Source organism: Ischnura elegans, chromosome 5, assembly GCF_921293095.1.
Source record: "Ischnura elegans chromosome 5, ioIscEleg1.1, whole genome shotgun sequence".
Lineage (NCBI taxonomy): Eukaryota > Metazoa > Arthropoda > Insecta > Odonata > Coenagrionidae > Ischnura > Ischnura elegans.
This window is the reverse complement of record NC_060250.1, coordinates 136,517,001-136,526,721: the sequence shown is the minus strand read 5'-3', so window position 1 is coordinate 136,526,721 and position 9,721 is coordinate 136,517,001.

The window sequence follows — 9,721 nt, the reverse complement described above, 5'->3', positions numbered from 1 at the left end:
AAATCCATGCCACAGTATAAAGCCGAAGTTCTACCGCCGCAATTAGTCACTACTTCACAAGCATTTTTTAGTCTTTTAATAAGTTCTCTGCCGCTTCCGTAGTAGTAACTGAAAGAGACTCCTTAACAGCGCGTATATTTCATTGAAGATTCAGGATTAGATATCGATTGAAGATTACGATACACACTTCAATGCACTTGGCGACACTTAGGCTTAGAATACCTTTTCATTTTTCCTACGAAAGAAATGGAAAAAATTTAATCGCTCCACTTCTCTGCAAATACGCAAATTCTATACGCAGGGGATTCATAAGTCAGGCAGTCCTATGGTCTATAAGTATGAAAGCAACCTGTGTGATGGTAAACTCAGCACATAGAGACCACTTAATAGTCACGCAGTTGGGTGCGAATAACTCCAGAAAGGTCGTAACCACAATTATCGCCATCGTAAGGTTGAGTAAAATTTTGGTAAGGGTTGACAATTCGGTGAAAAAAGTCAATAAACGTGGGCAGTAGTAGCACTAATATGAGTACTTCGCACATCTTGTAAGCTCTTGCCATTATTAGATGCACATCCTAAATATTCCTCCGGATGTTCACTTCAAGAAAAGCAACACGCTATTAATCCCATGCGATCCAAAGGGAATTTGTGTCGAAAAATTCACTGGCAAATTAACTTTCGCAGAAAAGCAATAAAGAAGACGAGAAATTCGTCGCTCAATGTACGGTAGATCGACACGCATCACTCGGCCTGTCTTCCGCCGGCTCACCCTCCACGAATACTGACTTGGGCTGCAACGACGCCCCCTCGAGGCTCGCTCTGTCTCCCTCGTCGCAGTAGGCTCGCCCGTTGCACCCGCCGCCATCGCGTCTGATCGGCCTGTAACGGACGGAGTTCAACTGTCGCGTTTACTTCACGAACAGACAGAACATACGAGAATGAAAACGGGAATTTCCACTTCCTTCAAGGCATCTGCAAGAGGCAACCATCGACTTATATCGTTTGCGCAATAGGAAAACGGTGTCGGATGGAAACCCGATGTTGGCATTAGCCTTCTCTTAACAAAATATGCCAAGGGGACCACGGCTTTGCGTCCCATCCGAAGGACGGAGTGCTGTCCCTGAAATACCCTTCACAAAGCACTAAAGCAAGTATCGGACAACCTCTCGATAGTCTTTGCTGCCACCGGTGGGATTTGAACCCGAGCCCACGAAGTGTGAAGGCAATACGTTAACCTAACCACCTCACAAACTCGATCCTCACTTCCTGGAAGTTTGAATGCTCACTCTTTCAGGGATTTAATCGGGAGGGCGGCTTGGGAAGCTACGGGTTGAGCTCGACCCGGACTAAGTGACAAGCGTATGAATTTCACCATAGAGTAAGTATATACTTACTCTATGATTTCACAAGTTCAAGGTCAAAAAGCCAGTTCCCATCTCTTTGTCACCTAGCATAATTGTTTATCAATACCAGAAGGTTTCAAGCGAGATGTGAACCCAGGACCGATCGAACTGCAACCGAAGGCTCTGTCCGGGATGTGACTATGTTTCCTTTGATTTAAAGGCTAACATTCCTCAAATATTCCATCCATATTTTCCTTCAAATAAACTCCATCAGTTTTCATTGCTGACAGTTGGGACTAACAAGTATTTTTATTTATCGCATTGGTTTTCTACTAATACTTCCAGTGGATAGCGCTCTCTTTGCCTGTGCTTTCTGATATTTTATTAAATATCTCATTTTTCACTTTATTTGGTACGCACCACCTAAAATATGTGTTCCACGGGTTGATATTGAGCACCTTATTTACAACGATGCAAAACCCATATATCCTAAAATGATTCTAACGGAAGCAGACCTTGACATAAATGGAGTTTGTTTTTCGAAGATTCAAATGTGAAGTATTCAAATGTGAAGTTTTTTAATTAAATTGTGGCACGGATTATAGAATTATAAGGAGTTCTCGTCTATTTAGGCTGTTTCACGAAATATCTTTCGATTGCTATAACTCCCGTCACTCTTCCGAGTCGTTTATAAAATTGCCACATACAGATGAGGCTATCGTTGACTCTATATAAAGCCCCTTAACGACCACTCACTCAATCACAATGTTTGGGGTGAACGAGACGAGATTCGGCAAAAAGTCTTATGAAGACCTCTAAAATTGTCTGAAACCCCAGGAAAAATTATGAAAACACTAAATTTCCAATTATTTATCCGTCTATTCATATAAAATTTAGCATGGGGATTAGTTCAAAAAATGGCGGTGCGGCGATCATAGAAACAAATAATCATGGCAACACATTTGTTTATGCAAACGAGAAGCTAAATTAGAAAAGAAGATAAAGGAATTAAAATGAAAAACTGATGAAGATAAGGTAGGATATTTCGAAAGTAATTTTTGAAAAGTCGATTTCTTTACGTCTTCTTTCCACATGAACAAACATTTGCTTGCATCAAAGCGCATTCAAATAAAAAGCGGATAAATATAAGGTAGGAAATTACTTATTGCTTTTGGTATATTACATCGAAAGTGTGGTTATTAATTTCAATGCTAAAAAGTGCACATAATGCCATTTTTAAAGGATGATTCGTGCTGTTGACTGTAGTTCGTGTCTTGTTGGCGATACACGATTGTAGTGGAAAGACTTTTAAACAAGACTTCCATAATGTAGGTAAAAATGATTTTATTTTCATTGTTTATTGTGATGACAACTTTTTATTTTTGTTTACGTTCTTATTTCCGTTAATGCCCTTTTTAATGTGCAATGTTATCCGTGAGCTGGTGCATCAAAGGCAGTGAATAATACAATATGGTGGATAAGTGCAATTAAAGGTATTTCTTATTCAATTATTTGTCTTGCGAAAAATCACGTTTCGATGAGTGACGTTATTTAACTGTAAGCATTATCGAAATCTTGACATTGAAAATGTCTTGTTCACCAAAGACTGCTGAATGCTGCTCACCAGATGATTTTATTGCGCGTTGCAATGCATATTAAATCGGTTAGGAGATATTTGTGTACCCCGATTCATTAAAACTTTAAATAGAGGTATTTCTAAAGTAGTATCGTTCACAATCATGATAAATAATATTTCGATAAAATTCGTCATACTTTCCCATTTTCAAGCTTAGGATCTCCATCTAGCGCATTTGCACTAGATATTGATATTCAGTTCTTGCGTAATTCTATTTTGTGTACCATTCTTTCTAAAGCTCACGAGGGGAACCAGCTATCACATCTTATTCATATATCAAGAATTTGGTTATTTGAAAAATAATAAATAAACGTGTTTTTCATTGTAATACGTAAAGTCGCTATGCTATGATATTACGTATGAATTGGGTGTTACAGTGGAACATGGTCTCAACGTTTTTTGTATTTGAATTGAATACTTTAGAGACTGTCAGACTCGTAGAAATTTATTTTACTTTTTTAGTCCCTCAGAAAAACATTTCTCTTCCATAAATATTTATTTTTATATTATAGCCTACGTACCATGCGTTCGTTTTACGTGAAAGTGGAAATATTGCTTATATATAATTTGACCAACTTAAAAGTAAACGATACTTGAGTAACAAATGGCAAACAATACGTGTTAAACCTCCCATAGTGACCATAACAGACCGCAGGGCTTTTTCCGAGGGGTCTGGGTGGGCCGAGCCCCCCAACGAGCAAAAGCGAGTATTTTGCATAAAGCCTTCCAATATTCCGCTAGGCTGTTTTGGGTGCTCCTGCAATCGTGGACGCGTAAATTTATGTCTCAATTACTGATTCACTATGGGCACTTATTCTTACAGGTCCTTCTTTATATGACTTAGTTCACTTTGATCTATAACTGAAATGAAGATGAATACTATTATCAAATATTCAATACTCTGTAATCAAAATTTAACTAAAGACTGGTAGCATACATGAAAAAAGCACAATAAACGTCAAAATGTGTCAGCCACGTTTTCTAGAAATTACTGAACAGAGAATATGTGTTTAACTATGTTTCAAGTGCCCATACGAACAACGCTGCGGAAACTAATATCCTTCCTCCTCACAGTTTGGAACCATATCACTGGTGAAGTTCACATCAATCAATCAAAAATCAGTTGTAAATGTGCTGTTACTAAATTATAAATAGCTTTATAACGTCTTTTCAGTCATCATGAGATGTGACTGATCATTAAATTTCTTTAATATAGGTATGCCAAAACCAAATAATGTGAACAATATCAAGGGAGCAGAGAAGAATGGTACATATAATAGAATGAAAATCGGTCAACACTTTTTATCAAATTTATCACTTTTAATCACTTTGGCAATAAGATATATTAAAAACTAATTTAGTTGTTGCAACACGTATGTTTGGAGATTGACTCATTAGATACTGCCGAAAGGGATGGCTACGCGACACATCACTACGTTAAAATTTATATAACAATACATGAGCTGAAAATGTACGTGAACATTTATCTCTTAACCACCCATCATTAACGAATGTATGATCAGAATATGTTATCTCTTCCAATTAGGTTCACGAATTTGCACAAGTTTCCCTTCATTTAAACTGTTCAGATATATACGTGATCTATGCTAATAGCAACTCCACCATAAAAACAGGTTTTAGAGAGTGGCTTCAATTTTTATGCTTGAGCTACATGAATTTCCACTGTTATCATGCCTTTTTTTGTATGCATGGATGTATAGTTACGTTTGTTTTTTACTTTGTTTATTATATTATAAGAAAAGGATCACCGAGTTACCTCGAGATATTAAGATTTAATTACATCAAACCTTTTAGAATTTCGATCCAAAGAAAGCAATTACGACCGTTAGAATCAAGCAAGACATAATCGATGTTTTTGCTGATTTTCGAAAAAAAATTCAATGAGGGCAATTATTGAGAAATTTGTTCAACTTTGAGGCCAAGTAATTTGTTTAAAAAATTTAACAATGAAATACGGTTTGCGTCAAAAAATGCACTAATGTATTGACAACAACTGTGCAAAGTTTCAAATTCCGCACTCAAAAGTATCGTTTTTGAGGTTTTGTCCAGCTTTTTTCGATTTCAGCCCACTGTGCGTCGGTGCAATTTATTTATTGGGTTACAGGGTTAGGACCATTTCTTCTTTTACAGATTTTATGAAAAAGCAGTGAATAATTCAATTAACCGGTTGGATTATAATAGATGCTTAAAAACAAGCTTCCACTTCTTTCTTTCAAGCCAGCACACAGCGTCAGCTTTACTGTCAGCAGAATGCGCGTCTCAAGCAAATACTCTGAGTATTAATTCTGTGTTATCCAATGGCAGGAGTGAGCGCTCATGTAGCTATACAGTGAAGAAAGTGTAAAGTTTTCATGGAAAAATTCATGATCAATAGTGTGTTGAATGTGAAGTGTTGCTGAATATGAGTATTTTTGAGAATCGCCAATGGAAAGTCGAGCCATAGTGACGTTTTTCTCCTCTTTTTCATACTATATCACTTGTCCCATGAAAGTCATTCGAGGCCGACCCTTGCCCTTCTACGATTGCTTTCATCAGGACATCATGCCTCATAATGCGGCAAAATAAGTTGTTTCGCCTTCTTCTTAAGGTTTTTAGAAGACTTCTCCATTATCGCGCTCTTCTTACTACTTACTTTCATTACTTACTCGGTCGATTAATTTTATATTCATCATTCTTCGTTGCACCACATTTCGATTACATCCACTTTAAACTTTTCTGCGCGTGTCAACTTCCAAGTCACGCCCCTTTAGAGAAACATGCTGCATTTGTAGCATCTGATAAACTGCTTCCTCACTTCTATTCGTGTATTATCAGCTATAAGATTTTCCTGTTTGTAGTAATCCCTCTTCGCCCCGCTATTCCATTAACTATTTATTTATTGCTTTGTCCATCGTTGGTAATTCGGCTTCCTTGGAAAGAAAACATTTTCACTCTTCAAGCTTGGGCTGTCCTAAGTTAATATTTATCCTTGCCTTCTTTCTTTTGTTGCATACTAATACCTTAGTATTCATTTTTTTTATTATCTCCTGATATCTGTCCATTGTCCTTTCCATATTAGTAAAAGTCCTCTTCAAATCATTTTCTGACTCGGTCATGATTGATAAGCCGTCAGCAAATCGTAGCATACTAATTCTTTCTCCGTTTATGTTAACACCCAAAGCCCTCAGTTTGATATAATTGATAGCTATCTCGATGGAAACCTTTCGGGGGACAGGGAATACCCTTGTCTCAATCCTTTTTCTATTCTTGTTTCTGGACAGTTGGGTCCAGATTTTCGAATAAGCTACTTGGTTTATATACAAAATATGCATAATTCTACAATTATTATAGAGCAGCAATTTCTTTCTGAAGTCTAAGCATCGAGTTCTATTACACGTCATCATAGGCCATCTTCCAGTCGGCACATGCTAAGAAAGTTGTTTTGTTCTTTTCCCTTCTCTTCTGCGTGAGCCAAAATTTCCTCTCTTGAGTCCTTGCTTTTCCTACATCGGTATTTGTACTCATCCATGAATTCCCCTTCTCACGGTTTTATTCTCCTGTAGATGATTCCTATCAATATCTTTGACTCATGTTGTATCAAGCTTATGCTTCTAAAATCTTTGTACTTATTCGCTCTATTATTTTTTGGTATATGAATGAATATCTCCTGTGGAGTGCATATCGCAGGTATTTTGTACAGTTTATTTAATTCCTTTTATCCTACATTTACAAAAAGCTCTGCTGGTATGCGATCTATTCCTAAAAATATTTCTAACCAAGTTACTAGTGTAATATGACTTTAAAAACCAAGAATTGTGCAGATGTAAAGTGATAAATCAAATAATAATAATGACAAAAATACGAACCGTCGAAGGGCGTCGCAAGCGGCGAGTTGGGGGAACTAGAGCGACTTATCCGCTCAGCGAGAGGAAGGGGGAGCACGAGAAGGTAGGGGCCTTGGTGGGGATGGAGAGTGTTATCTTGGTGCTTGGGATCTCTGCCTCCTTACAATCAGCAGCGAGGCACTGCAGAGAATACGGAAGGGAGGAGCGTGTAAGATCATGAAATTTCGTGGTCTTTTTTCTAGCCAGAAACGTGCGAGCAAAGTGATTTGCGCAGTTTCAATTTCCAGTCTATCTCGTCTTGTTTGGGTGTAATACTGATAACACAGGCTTGCATTTTTACTATTCTGACATATTTTTTTAAGTTCTGTTGATGGATTAACATGTATTGCGCTGATTCCGAAAAATGTCTTATTTTCACTAGAATGAATCAGAACTTTTTTTTTTAATTCGCCAACTGTCATATATGTAAGAAAATCGATAATATAAGACGCAAAATTGTGTGTGAACTAACGCTTAAAATACAACGTAATGTGCGCATACCTACTCTTCTAATTATTGCATGTAATCATTATTACTTTCATCACTGGATATATGAGTGAAAATTAAAATGACTCTATTATGCTAATTCAAGCAAAATTATACTATCGTAACGAAAACTTCTCATCGCTTTTTGGGTTTTCCAGCTATAGAACTCCTACGTCAATCTATTTGCACTATTACCCATCCATTTTTAATTTTTCACGGGGAACTACTTCCATGTTTAAAATGCTTCAAAAATGTCAAAAATATCCCATGTTTGGTATCATTTTCTTTTTGTGCACAAAACGAATATTTCAATCCAATCAAGACACCTCATAATTTGCCGAAAGTCATGGTTAGACACTTTTGGGCCCAATAAGTGACTCATTTTTTCCGGCCTCCAGAAAGTGGGTGCTCAGAAGAAAGGTCAGTTGGCGATAAGGGGTGAAACACGTTTCTCTTGTTCTCCTGTACCTTGATATCTTATTTCGAACGATTAGTGGGCTTATTGAAATTCGCTTTTGCACATCTTTTAAGCTTATTTTTTAACTTTATAAATGCGATGCTGGTTGTAGAACAGCATTTATTGAATGAACGATTGGCCTTTTACATTTAAGGTGCATAAGTTAAAAATGTAACCTCGTCATTGTCATAATTTCCTAAATTTATCTCGTTCATCAATGAAGTTGGGCTCATAAATTCTACCGTTGAAAGTTGGATGTTTATTGATAATTTTATTTGCATAAGGACGGCACGGAATGAGTCTAAGGTTTTTATTACTGGTTTTGGTTGAATCTATTGCTTATTACGCTGGTCGGGAAGAGATGATGACCAATGCATGTGAGCACTTTATGAACATGCTATTGTATTTAGTTTATGCATGTTGTATTTCGCTGACATTTTTTGGATGGTAGCGTAGGTTTAGACGAGTCATTCGCACCAAAATGAAAGAAAAGTCAATAAGGAGTGATGCGACCACTTAAGCAAAGATGCAACACCATCATTTTTCACCTACAGGGCCCGTGATCATTGCCGTTAAGCTTTCCAATGAGAGGGATACTGATTGCTTTGGCCATCTTTTTCTACACCACACGTAAATTTGAAGCGCCCTTGACGTTTACTTCGTTCGTTATCACAAAGCACAATGACGTCGCCACAATATGCGTTTCCTCTCGTGCGCTGATTGGCTGTTGCTCTATTTCACGTGTGGTTCAATGATGGAAAACGCAACGGGGAAATAGGGGCAGTGGTGATCGCTATCATTACTACCATCTATAAACATAATGACGTCCGAGAGTTATCATTTGAGCTGTCATCGCCGCCATCCATGAACTTGTACGTGAAAATCGACCTTAGTGAACACTTAGCCTTTCCCTACCCAACCACCACTTCGGAGTCACTCCCCCCTTAAAACGATGCCAAACAAACTTCCCACTCCCCCGTCTCACTCGGACCCTTCCCACAATGCAGTAGCCAAGGTGGTGAAGGGGGGGGGGGTTCACATCGACGAGGAGGGGGGGTTGCGGCGCCCCATTAGGGCCAATTAGCTTTGACAGTAATTAATCCTGAAAAGAATTATGCAAACTCGGTTTTGTCCCGCGCGGCTGTTCTGCGAGGGGGAGGGGGCGAATTAGGAAGGGGAGAGTGGGGGAGAATTGTGTATTGGAGCGGCTGCTCGGATTTGTAGGTTGGACGGGGGAGAAAGGGACTTTTGGGAATTGGGAGAGAGGAATTTTTTCCGTCGAATCAGATGACATGTTAAGAGCTGGGAAGGGGGAGTAGCGAGAGACGGGGGTGGAGGGTGTAAGGGGTGGGGTGGGGATTTTCCCCGCTGAATAACGACAGCGGCATTTGTCTGACCCCGTCCAGATTTTGTTTTCGATGGGGAGAAATGGTTTTGATTATTCTCCTGGCTGATGAGCTGCCTTGGAGTTCGTTAAAAGTCTGTCTTGATACCCAACTCGAGTCGTCGGAAATTTTGGAGGCGTTTTCCTCTTTAAATAGAAAGCCCAATTCTGCTCGAATCAAGATAATAGGTTTACCAATAGCCGGCAGCCCTGGAGTGGCAAATGCATTTTAGCGCCGTAGTTTGGCGGATAATGCGTCATTTGAACATGCTCCCATCACCCGCGATTGCGAGCTCAGAAAATAAGCGCGACAGCATTTTTGGTGCTTCGCTACACAATGGATGGCATGATGAGGAGACTAATTCGATCCGGAACGGAAAACAAGGCGACGCAGCCAGCGTGTGTTTGGCTCTATTTACATATGATCACCGCGTGGTGCGCAAAGGTCGCGTGCATCGAGCGAGCGCGGAATGAGGTCGAGCAGTGCCCATTCCGTCGGCTATTGTGACCAACGGCGTGGGGCATCTCGCA